Source organism: Schistocerca piceifrons, chromosome X (assembly GCF_021461385.2).
Source record: "Schistocerca piceifrons isolate TAMUIC-IGC-003096 chromosome X, iqSchPice1.1, whole genome shotgun sequence".
Lineage (NCBI taxonomy): Eukaryota > Metazoa > Arthropoda > Insecta > Orthoptera > Acrididae > Schistocerca > Schistocerca piceifrons.
Genome location: NC_060149.1, coordinates 44,397,712 through 44,410,817, shown reverse-complemented (window position 1 = coordinate 44,410,817; position 13,106 = coordinate 44,397,712).

The window sequence follows — 13,106 nt, the reverse complement described above, 5'->3', positions numbered from 1 at the left end:
TCCAAAATATATACAACATATGAAAATACAGTTAATAATTACTCTACGCATACCCAGTGATACATGACACGGAAACAGAAAAAAACTACAAATACTCTACAACTTTCTGGATCGCAAAGCATACGGAACTTCATGCTGTACTCTATCTTCCTGGTTTTCTCTGTGCTTAGCACCTTTCTTCACTCTGTGTTTCTTCCTCTTTCCTGCCTGTGACATACCTGGAATCACATCCGTGCAACCCTTAAACGGCTGTAACCGCCCAATGTGTCCTATCGTTGTTCTAGTTGGTAGCTGAAGCTTAACAGTAACGGGGAATGTGGTTTCAACAACTTGGTATTGCTCTTGATACCTCATGAGGAACTTCATTATTTTCCCTTTTTGAGTATATGGGCTGAACAGCATTACCCATTACCCCACTTTGTACTGAAGTAAACTTCCTTTCCGCTTTACTGCATCTTCCTGCCTTTCAAAAGCCCTTATATTCGCCTTTTGTACCCGTTTCCACGCATCGCCAATTGTCCTTGCGAATTGACGTACGTATTCACCGGTCCTTCCTTTCTGTAGCCTCACCAAATCAAACGGTGATGGCATTTTTCGCCAGTACACTACGTCATACGGAGAGAAACCGGTATTCGTATGGACTTTTGCATTGTATGCGCGTACAATACACTTCAATTACTGCTCACACTGATGGTGATGAGAATCAACATAAAAACTTCCCGATTGTTCTGTGTACCCATTCTGTTCTTCCGTTGGCCTGTGGATGCAACGTGCTCGTCCTCAACTTCTATACGTTCAACGATTTACACAGCTCCTTCATTAAATCCGACATGAAGTTGGTCCCTTGGTCACTAATTATTATCTACGGCACACCAAACTTCAAAATCCAGTTGTTTAGTAATGCTTGCGCTACCATTGCTGCCAGTTGATTTGGCATAGCCACCATCTCCACATACCTCGAAAATGCTCTATTAAGTTCAGAACGAATCTGTTCCCCGATGGTGTTTTCCTGAAAGGACCTAAGATATCGATCCCCAGCAAAAAAAAAAAAAAAAAAAAAAAATTATATGTCGCTTTCGGTAATCGTTGTAGCTGTATCTGTGTCCGGCTCAAATCTGCTCTCTGCGCACATGGTATACAGTTCTTGATATACTGAGCCTCATCTACTTTCCTACCTCTCCACCACTACCTCTCCACCACTCTCCTAATCTTCGCTCTACATCCTCCAAGACCAGATAACACGTGATCATGTGCTTCCTTTAAAACCTCATCCCTCAACTTCGCTGGCACTACTACCCTTGTCCCTAACTTCGTTTGCGTGCACAGGAGACCGTCGTACATTTTACAATGTGGCTGTGTCAGACACAATTTACAATCGTTGACCGCATCCTGTAATTCATGCCATCCTGATAGGTTATAACATCTACATCTACATGGTTACTCTGCAATTCACACTAAGTGCCTGGCAGAGACTTCATCGAACCATTTCCATACTACTTCTCTACCATTCTATTCTCGAATGGCCCCCTTGGGAAAAAGAAACACATAAATCTTTCCGTTTGAGCTCTGATTTCTCTTATTTTATTATGATGATAATTTCTCCCTACGTAGGTGGCTGTCCACATAATTTTTACGCATTCGCAAGAAATTTCGTAAATAGATCTCACCGCAAAGAAAACTGGCTTTGTTTCAGTGACTGCCACCCCAACTCGCGTATCATATCAGTGACACTCTAACCCCTATTGCGCGATGACACGAAACGAGCGGCCCTTCTTTGCACTTTTTCGATGTCCTCCGTTAATCCTACCTAGTAAGGATCCCATGCCGCGCAACAATATTCCAGCAGAGGACGGACAAGTGTAATGTAGGCTGTCTCTTTAATGGGTTTGTCACATCTTCTAAGTGTTCCACCGACAAAGTGCAGTCTATGTTTCGCCTTCCCCACAATATTATCTATGTGGTCTTCCCATTTAAGTTGCTCGTAATTGTAATTCCTAGGTATTTAGTCGAATTAACAGCCCTTAGATTTGCGCGATTTATCGTATACCCAAAATTTATCCGATTTCTTTTAGTACCCATGTGGATGACGTCGGACGTTTCTTTGTTTAGTGCTAATTGCCACTTTTCGCACCATACAGAAATTCTCTCTAGATCATTTTGTAATTGGACTAACCTATGACTTCTACTTTTGCCACCTTCCTACTTATTTCATCCACATTGCCGTGCTTCTTCCCAGGCTTGTGCACCACCTCGTAGTCGAATTCACTAAGCCTCACAGTCTATCTAGCGAGTATTGTGGACGGATCCTTCAATCCCAACAACCACTTCACTACAGCATGATCTATTACCACCCAAAATCTTCTCCCATATAAATAACATTTAAAATATGTGATTCCATAGATTACGCTTAGCACCTCCCTCTCAGTTGTTGAGTAATTCCTCTCTGCCTCATTCAGCTGCCTAGGCGCATAGGCTACAAGATGTTCTTTCCCATCAATTTCCTGACTAAGAACACATCCTAATGCTTGATTCCATGCATTGCATGCAAGTATAAACTCCTTTTCAAAATCTGGAAACACAAGAACCGGACTTGATGCTAACACTTCTTTCAGTTTGTCAAACACTTTCCGACACTCTTCTGGCCACCGAAATTTCACACCCTTCCGTAACAATCGTGTCACCGGCTGTGCTAAATCTGCAAAATCCTTCAGGAATTTTCGAAAGAAATTGCCAATTCTGATGAATGACTGCACTTCCTTAACTGTTTTCAGTTCCCAGAAATCCCTTACAGCCTGTACCAACCACGGATCTGTTCGCACTGCGTCCTTGCTGATAACATGACCCCAATATTTTACCTCTTCTAATGCAAAATGACACTTCTCCAGGCTCAACGTCAAACGAGCTGCTCTTCACCTTTTAAAGACTTCCCATAACCGCTGTCTATGTTGCTCCATACTACTTTGAAAACACTATAATGTCATCCAAATAGACCAGACACTGCCATGATTTAGAGCCACTCAAGACACTGTCCAGCAACCTCTGAAAGGTTGCCGGAGCGTTTTTCCAACCTAATGGCATTCTAATGTACTGGTAATAGCCTACAGGAGTAGAGCAAGCAGTTTTTTGACGACCCTCTGGAGCCGCATTTCAAATTCATCGTAGAAAATTACTGGCACTGACCTAAGTGATCCAAAGACTCCGATATTTATGGAATGGGGTATGAGTCCGTTACCGTCTTATTATTGAGGTACCGGTAGTCACAACAGAACCTGTATTTCTTAGTTCGATCCACAAATATTTTAGGCCCAACGACAATGCCAGCCCCCAGAAACTTTCACTATCCTCTATAATACCATCCGCAAGCTACTGATCAATGAAATCCTCCACAATCGGCTGCAAATACCTTCGTATTCTGTATGGATTACGGTAAACACGTGCTTCATTCCCTGTTGGTATCCTACGTTGAAGTAATGCAGATGCTGGTAACGGCGCTTGTGGAAAAAGCAAATCCTTAAATTCCCACAATAATTCTTCCTTATGCTTTCTTTTTCCTCATTTCATATGCTTAATTTTGTCACGCAATGCAGTTCTATCGGAAATTAGTGGTTGATCGCTTCGCCTACCTCTCGAACACCAGTTTTCGTCATCTGGCACATCCAAATTTGATAATAAAACTCCTTTCCTCAAATTCGCATCCACAGCGCTAAAATTATCCACGTTCACGGGAACTACTCCGCCGTCGTTAGCCTCTAGTACGCGTACAACACTACTTTCCACAAAACAACCCAATGGATCCAAAACTTCATTATCCAGCAATGGTTCGATAACACATACTGTACCCTCAGGTACATTCGACTCCACACTAACCCAAAGCGACTTCCCAGTGCCACTGTACACACACTCAAGGGAATTAAGCCTTAATGCTAATGTACGCCATTCCATTGGTTTGCTCATTACGTTGAACGCCCATCGTGACAGCTCTGCATTGACAACAGTTTCCCCTAGCTGAAATAACATTCCACCAAGTTCCACAGTTCGTTGTCCAAGATCAACTTTGTCATGATGTTGATGCAAGAAATCTACTTCTATGATCATGTCGTAGCCCTCAATTACCTATGTATGGTACTACCTCCATGCATGCGTTACATTGGACTTTCTCTATTCGAAAGTCACCAGTCACCAACCCCAACGTCGTGAACTCCTTATCCCCACTCCACGCAACTTATAACGTGGTGGGTCTAACTCCCTTCGTCCCATTATATACTTAGCAGCCACTGACACTTGCGCCCCTGTATACAACAAAATCTTAAACTTTTTAGTTCCTATGGATCCTACCACTGAACATTTCACCTCTGCATACGTATTCGCAGCATTGAAATTAAACGGGAGCTCCCTTAGGTGGGACTTGGCACCCTCTTCTTTAACGCTTGTCTACCTACCTCTCTTATCTTCACCTCTCCATCCTCCCCACAGCCGATTTCCAACCCTTTCTTTATTCCTCGGTGACTGGGTACACTGCATCTGCACATGTCCCGCACGACCACACTTAATACATTTCACACCCGCTGCAAACACTGTTTGCCTCTCGCGTTCCCCTGTTGCCACGTATATTTCCTCACATTGAATTGCCAGCTGAATGCCCGAATACAAATCTTTTGGAGTCCCTTCACACATTTCCCGTGACATATGCGCCGGTAACCCTCTCAAAAATACATCAAGTGCCCTTTGGTCTGCCTCCTGCTCCAGAACACTATTCGCTTCATCACTCTGACCCAACTTGTAAGTATACTCATTAATTTCCCTTATCCTGTCCGCAAATTTCTCCGTCGTCTCCACCTGTCTCTTTGTCATTGTACTTAACCTCTCTCTAAAGTACCGAGCACTATTCTGTTTTTTGTACCTTTGTAAAAGCTCTTCCTTTAACTGCTTCAACTGTCCTGCCTTCCTTAAGGCCTCAGAACACCTTACATATGTTTTTGCTTCACACGTTAATCTAATCTTGGCAATATGTAACAGCTGCTTAGCACTCCAACCATTCATCACCGCTGAAGTCTCCAAGTCCTCCACGAACGATTGCACATCCTCAGATGCCTTTCCAGAAAACAGAATAATCAAACTCGCGGCAGCTGGATCAGTCTTTTGCACCCTAGGCAACAGCGACTGATCAGATGCGATTTCCCGCTCACTTCTAGATGTTAATTCATTTATCAACTGCGTACTGTCTGTTGTCAGTTGTGCTACTTTTTCCAACATAATCCGTACCGCTTCAGGTTGCGACACATCTCACATCCCTGACCCTGCAATTGTGTTGCTTTCGTTCCCAGTTAGTCCTGAAACAAAACATTTAAGTACAAGAATAACCCCACTCCCTACACCTCAGTATCATCACGCTTGGTGACATCATACTCAAACCTATACAAAAGTAATTAAATGCCACGAAAAAAATTATAATAAATCTTACTGCCGCAAATACACTAGCATTTACTACGACAAAAAGAAATAATAATATGCCTACGCAAAACATCCAAAATGTGGGTCCTAGAAGACCATACTCAAAACAAAAGCAAGAAAGAAAACGTCCAAAAGAAATCAGCTCAAAACTCACCATATCTTGTGACTGTAACGCAGGCAGTGGGCTTGAACGTCGTTCTACAGATAACGTCCGCTGTTCTGACACCAAATGTAGCGTGAAGAGGTAGAAGGCACCGTAGTAAGACTCGTATGAACTTTCCAAATGATTTATTGTTTCCAACCACAGTGCCCTCGTACACCTCGGTGTGCGTCACAGGGCCGCGCAATGCTGAGGAAGCACCACAGCGGCCTGTGCAATGCAATACTGTGTCGAGGCGGATTTGTACGCCAGCAGAGTTGATGCATCGTCAGGATGCCAGCAGTAGACTCGGCAGTCTGTGTCCCTACTGACTCAGTTATCCCAGTCCTCGTTGCCTCCATGCTGCTCTAGGAGCCGCCGAGAGGCCCACTGACAACTGCAAGACGGTCCGCGGCGTGTTCTCTCACCGGCATGGCTTAGGATGTGGCGACAATAAGCTCTCGTGATTCGCAGCCGAATCTGTTACCCTCGCCCCAGATATCACCAGTGTGTGTTGCTGCCAGGAAGAGTTCTCGTGGTGGTGAGCTGAAGAGTGGACTGCTGCTGGCTGGCTACGGACCCCGTGTTGGCCTCAGAGGCTCGAACCAGCGACCTGCCGTGGACTAGAAGGCTAGCGCCCCATCTGCTACTGCGTGTAGCTGGTGGTGTGGCACGCCGCGCCGTCCAGGAGAGCTTCAAAATGGTTCAAATGGATCTGAGCACTATGGGACGTAACAACTGTGGTCATCAGTCCCCTAGAACTTAGAACTACTTAAACCTAAATAACCTAAGGATATCACACACATCCATGCCCGAGGCAGGATTCGAACCTGTGACCGTAGCATCCAGGAGAGCTGCCACACTTGAATGAATCTCGTTAGAGACACACACCTATTTATACAAGGCTGTGGGCCTCTGTTTTGCCATACACACCGCTTAGCATCACATACTCATAACAGACTAGGTTGGCCAGTTGGCCCCTTCTGCCTGTGACTTTCGACTTGCAAAACTACGTATACTCTTTCAGCAATTTGATGGCCTTGTGGCCTCTATTCTACTTTGCACTGCAATCCGGCCCGCACCTGGCTGTAACTTGTGCTCAGAATATTCCAGAAAACTAACTTTCCCTATCCTAAGCGGTGGAGCCGCTACAATACGATGCAATATTCATGTGTGAATAATGTTTAGAAGTATACGTTAATGGACACTGATACACAGTCTAGATTTGCCTGGGCATTACCTGTGAAAAGAAAATCGTGAAGAGATGCCACATAAATGTTTGAGCGTTTGTTGCAGACAGGAACAAATTGCTGTCCAGGCAACCCCTCAACAGATTATGGTGAGGAGTCTTAAAATGAAAAATGGATATATCAAGACTGTGATGGGCTAAATGCAATACAGCAAAACTCAACATTCACGAACCTGAAGGCGAGCATCAAGAACTGTCTGAACAGAACAATGAATCGGCAAATTTAATGCATTTTCATCTTTGCTTTTCATACTGATGAATAGATATCCTCCTACAAATAAGAGCAGAGTATGATGAAACCAGACACAGTACAAAAAAAAATTAGACCTATCGATATTGCTGGCAATGGACTCAAGCGCGTTACAATACTGGATCCATACAAACAAAAGTTTAATGAGGTTAATTTGGTATGTTTTTCTAAACACAATACAGAATTTGAGAAGTCATGCCTATCAAACCAGTTAACTGAGATATTTAGAGTTTACAAGATGCAAATAACGAATTCTGTCGCTTATATCTTAAAGGACGGCAGTAGTACTGAAACAGGAGGATGTTTTTAAACACCGGAAATGCAAAAGAGCCTACAACTGGATGTGTTGCTCATAGAGAGGGTCATAAGATGTTGAGATTATAGAGGACTATGTAGATCGCTTGGTATTCCTGCAACACAAGGCAATTTGTTTGACGCTGACGATGTGCTATAGAATAGGGTGCACAGACCACAGCAATCACAGAAGTATAACATGCGTGATAGAAGATGCATTAGAGGAGTTGGTGGTATTGTCAACGAAATGTCAGTCGTATTACACATACTAGGATTTCACTACTGTGGATATGGAATAAAGCTTCAAAAATGGTTGGCATGCAGTTATAAAGGGATTAATCTGCTTGACGAGTCATGTATGCAATATGCCATAGCATATGCAGCAAACAAAAATCTCCCAGGATATCACAAGGCAGATCGAATTTTAGCTGATAAAGCCAAGGTAATACATGCGAGAAGGGATGCCGACAGAGCTCAAAGTGCTGCGGCATCTGCAGTTGAAAGAAACCATAGTGGTAAACTTAAGTTGGGTTTGGAGATGAATTTCGAGCAACTTATCGACGTAGTACGACTCACGCTAAAAAAGAAGATGAATAAGGCGAATTTGACGATGAAGAAGAAGTGGGAGCAGGAGTGTTGAAAAAATTGTTTCCTTGCAGCTATGTATGCAGCTAAAAACGCTCTGACGCATAAAGGAGCGGTTAAAGTACTCAGCGTTATGCCAGTAACCAAAATGTCAAATGGAATTATTCTCTTTCCTGTTTCAGCCTCACAGATCTCTCAGCAGTAGGTTCTCTGGGTGATGGCGCTGCAGCTACTGCCAGGACAGTCAAGAATCTGCAGAAATCTCTGGAGGAACTAGAGGGAGAAAGACGACATAACCGCATGATGGAAGCTGGAGCCATTGGGGAGGATTGTAACAGAAAACGTAGAAGAGCGGACTAGGTCTCTTCATCAATTAAAAAAAAAAGTGGATACGGTTGGATGTGAGAGTGTGTATACAACCACATCCCATGACGCTCACACCACTTGTACGCCCACCACGTCATCCACACCGGTTCGTAGCGTATTGCGGGTTGTTACAGTGTGAGTGAAACAGTGCAAAGAGGACGATGGTACTCGCAGTGGAGCAGCGGATGTTCATTGTGGAAAGATATTTCAGTGGAAACGGAGTGATCGGTTGTTGGCTGAGAAGTTTAATGATATCAAAGTGTCAGCAAAGAGTGCCACGCACCGCTTAGTCCGAAAATGGCGTCAGGTAGGATCTATTTTGAACAAGTCAGAAAATATTCTGAAACGTGCCCCCACATCACAAAACGTGGGTGCAGTTCACGATAAAATGCTTCAGAGTCCTACCTAATCAACCCGATATCTGTCGCAAGAGAGCGGCAGATAACGTCGATCATGCGGACGAATACTTCACCTGGGTCTGCACATGCATCATTACCGAGTATCTCTTACAAAACCAGCAGATACTGCTCAGCGGCTGGCTGTTCATTGACATAACAGTGTATAGCTTGGACACGGATCTTTTCTTTATGTCTGATGAATCCTGGTTGCACCTGGCTAGTTATGTCAACTCACAGATTCACGGGTTCTGGGCAGCGGAAAATCCTCATAGCTGCCACGAAACACATTGCATGATCAGAAGGTAGGGGTTTCGTTTGCAGCGTCTGGACGCTGTATTATTGGTCCCATCTTCTTTCATCAGGGGCTGACTTCGGCGTCTTACTTTGTCAACATTTTGAAACGAATTGTTGCAGAAGTAACGGAAGAGCAAAAGAACTACCGTTACGTGCAACAGTATGGTGCAATTGATGTTACAGCTGGCCAAAACCTTGGAGTACAATTCAATTACACAATCTTCACGCCTGACATAACTGTTAGCAGAGATCTGTCTGTTTGCGGCCCTAGCTCGCCACCCAGTTCAATAGATCTGTCAGTATTCGATTACTTCGTGTGGGCAAATCATCAAGTCTAAGATGTATCACGACAATCCTAATAGACTTTAAGACCGCAGCAAAGTATTTCGGATGAGACTGCAGCAATACCATCAGTCCAACTTCGATCCCCCTTCAGCAATTTGCTGATCAGGGCTCAAAAGTTTCAAGAGATGAATGGTGGTGTTGAACATATGCTATAGTCAGGTTAGTACTGTATTTCATTAGTTCTGCTGTGTCCCTATGTACCCTGGAACTCTGTGGTTAAGGCTACTTTTATTTCTCCAACCCTGTATTTCAGCTCATTTCTTGACCTGCAACCTCCGAAAGAATTACAACGATGCTTCACCGGCGGAAAAAAATCTCTTCTACAATTTCCAACTCTACCAAGATATTAATACTTAAACTATGTGATCAAAAGCATCTGAACACCCACAAAAACGTACGTATCAGGTGCACTGTGCTGTCACCTACTGCCAGTTAATCCATAGCAACGACCTCAGTCGTCATTAGACATTGTGAGAGAGCAGAATGGGGCGCTCCGCGGCAATCACGGACTTCGAACGCGATCAGGCGATTAGTAGTCACTTGTGTCATACGTCTGTACACGAGATTTCCGCACTCCTAAACATCCACAGGTCCACTGTTTCCGATCTGATAGTGAAGTGGAAACGTGAAGGGAGACGTACAGCACAAAAGTATACAGGCCGACCTCGTCTGTTGATTGACAGACACCGCCGGCAGTTGAAGAGTATCGTAATGTGTAACAGGCAGATATCTATCCAGATCATCACACAGGAATTCCAAACTGCATCAAGATCCACTACAAGTACTATGACAGTTAGGCGGGAAGTTATAAAACTTGGATTTCATGGTCAAGCGGCTGCTCGTAAGCCACACATCACGCCGGCAAATGCCAAACGACGCCTCGCTGGGTGTAAGGAGTGTAAACGTTGGACGATTCAACGGTGGAAAAACGTTGTGTGGAGTGACGAATCACGGTGCACAGTGTGGCGATCCGATGTCAGGGTGTGGGTATGGCGAATGCCTGGTGAACGTCATCTGCCAGCGTTTGTAGTGCCAACAGTAAAATTCGGAGGTGGTGGTGTTACGGCGTAGTCATGTTCTTCATGGAGGGGGCTTGCACCCCTTGTGATTTTGTGTGGCACTATCACAACAGAGGCCTACATTGATTTTTTAAGCACCTTCGTGCTTCACACTGTTGAAGAGCAATTTGGAGATGGCGATTGTATCTTTCAACACGATCGAGCACATGTTCATAATGCACGGCCTGTGGCGGAGTGGTTACACGACATTAACATCCCTGTAATGGACTGGCCTACACAGAATCCTAACCTGAATAGTGTAGAATACCTTTGGGATGGTTTGAAACGCCGACTTCATGCCAGGCTTCACCGACCAACATCGATACCTCTCCTCAGTGAAGATCTCCGTGAACAATCGGCTGCCATTCCCCAAGAAATATTCAAGCACCTCACTGAACGTATGCCTGCGAGAGTGGAAGCTGTCATCAAGGCTAAGAGTGGGCAACACCATAATGAATCCATTACCGATGGAGTGCGCCACTAACTTGTAAGTCATTTTAAGCTAGGTTTCCGAATATGTTTGATCACATAGTGTACCTTCGGGTCTTCTATTCATCATGTTCCTCCCGACTTTTACGAAGAAGGATACATTATGAGGTGCATTAAGCTCTCATTCACCAGTTCAGATTCAGATGCAATGTTGTGTATGAAGTGTCGGCAGAAGTGCCAACACCGTTTTGTTCGAGGAAGCCGAAATGCACGCTATAAGCTCACGCAGGCTGGCGTGAGGTCTGAAACAGGATACTTAATGAATGCTATAAAGAAAAGTACGTAGCTTCTGGAATACTTAACTTTAATCCACAATTGGTGAACATTGGTCTTGTTGATACAGTATTATCATCTCAATATAACTTGGTGATGGCGCCTTGCTAGGTCGTAGCAATTGACTCAGTTGAAGGCTATGCTAACTATCGTCTCGGCAAATGAGAGCGTAATTCTCAGTGAACCTTTCCTAGCAACGTCGGCTGTACAACTGGGTCGAGTGCTAGTAAGTCTCTCTAGACCTGCCGTGTGGCGGCGCTCGGTCTGCAATCACTGATAGTGGCGACACGCGGGTCCGTCGTATACTAGCGGACCGCGCCCGATTTAAAAGGCTACCACCTAGCAAGTGTGGTGTCTGGCGGTGACACCACAGTGTACTGTAACTTTAAAAGAACAATCGTCAGTAATACATATGAATTACTTCCCACAGATTGATATAAGCCTTGGAGAGTGGAGTAGTGCGACTATTGGGCTGGAGATATACAGCAGCATACTGAATATCACAGAGGCTATTAATAAACCGCATCTGGAAGTTATGGTAGAAAAGCAATTGAGGAAATATAACCCCATGTATACGGTATTGACGATTTAAACGAAATTTTTTAACAGTCTGGAAAAGGGATCGTGCCAACACCAATACACTTAAAACTGAAGACACGATGGTGAATGCAACGACTGACTTCAAGCAGAAAGGCTCAACAGGACGACTAATGGGTTTCGCAAAAGGACCGTTTTTGTAAGGACCGATTGTTAATAAATTTTAAAGATCTGATCAGACTGTGGACATAGTAGTCCCCCTCAGTAAAATCCGCAACGATTGTAACACTGCAACGAATTCCTATCGCAAAAACATAGTGATTTATACGGTTTATGTATGCTTCCCGTTAGTTGGATCGAGGTATCAGGTTTTTGAGACTCTCATCAACTCTATATACCTCCCGGCGATAGTTCGGACTATGGATTACCTGGACTTGTGTATTATGGACCAGAATAATCAACTTGTTGACCTTTGTGGTGAGGAAATCAATGTGCTACTTCATTTAAGACTGGATAGGCGAAAGGTATAAAACCAGCACACACAACCCAGAACACAGCACTTCACAGCAGAACCGCAAGGTGATAAAACATACAAACTAAGAGCATTTTAAAACGTTGGGACTAAAACCCCGCAATGACGTCGCGTAGTGCAATGGTCCCTTGTAGATTATGATAAGCAAATTATACTCCAAGAATACTTCTCTCATAAACCTTATGCTTCAATTACATTTAACAAAAACGACGATATTAGGATTGTCATTCCACAGCACGCTCATTCAACCTTTCCGTGTAAGAGTTTAATGCAACTGGATGGGGCATTTAGAAGTAAGGATGGTTTCCCCACAGTGGCATCGAAGCTTACACGTAAAGATTTAGCATTCCGATTTCAAGAAATACGATATAAACTTAACGGGGTTGAGATTGACCATACACGTAATGTAGACAAATCAGCTCAGCATGACCTATTAAAACATATGTCTATGCCTTGTTCTAAGTTTTGGGAGGTCTATAGACGAACCATTGTGTACAAGAGCGCAAGAGTACAAGAAATGTACTGCATATGTACATCTAAAATTGTTGTGGGGTTCTTTGAAGACATGCAGAAATTCTTATTAATGTTAAGCAGGAATTTTTTCTGGTACGGAGTGTGATGGATACCAACTCATACATGCAAGGATCCCAAGGGGAGAACGAAATCATCATTAGTGAAATAATATGGCAGATGCCTCACGTCACTGTCGCAGACGAGGAGTATTTGAAATACAAGAAATTTTGAACGCTAGTGCATATCTGCCACTAAATTTCGTTTCATGGGAGCTTTTTGAATACCTAGAACTTTTGATGGCAACATGACAAACGTTGAACAGGAGATGCCCGG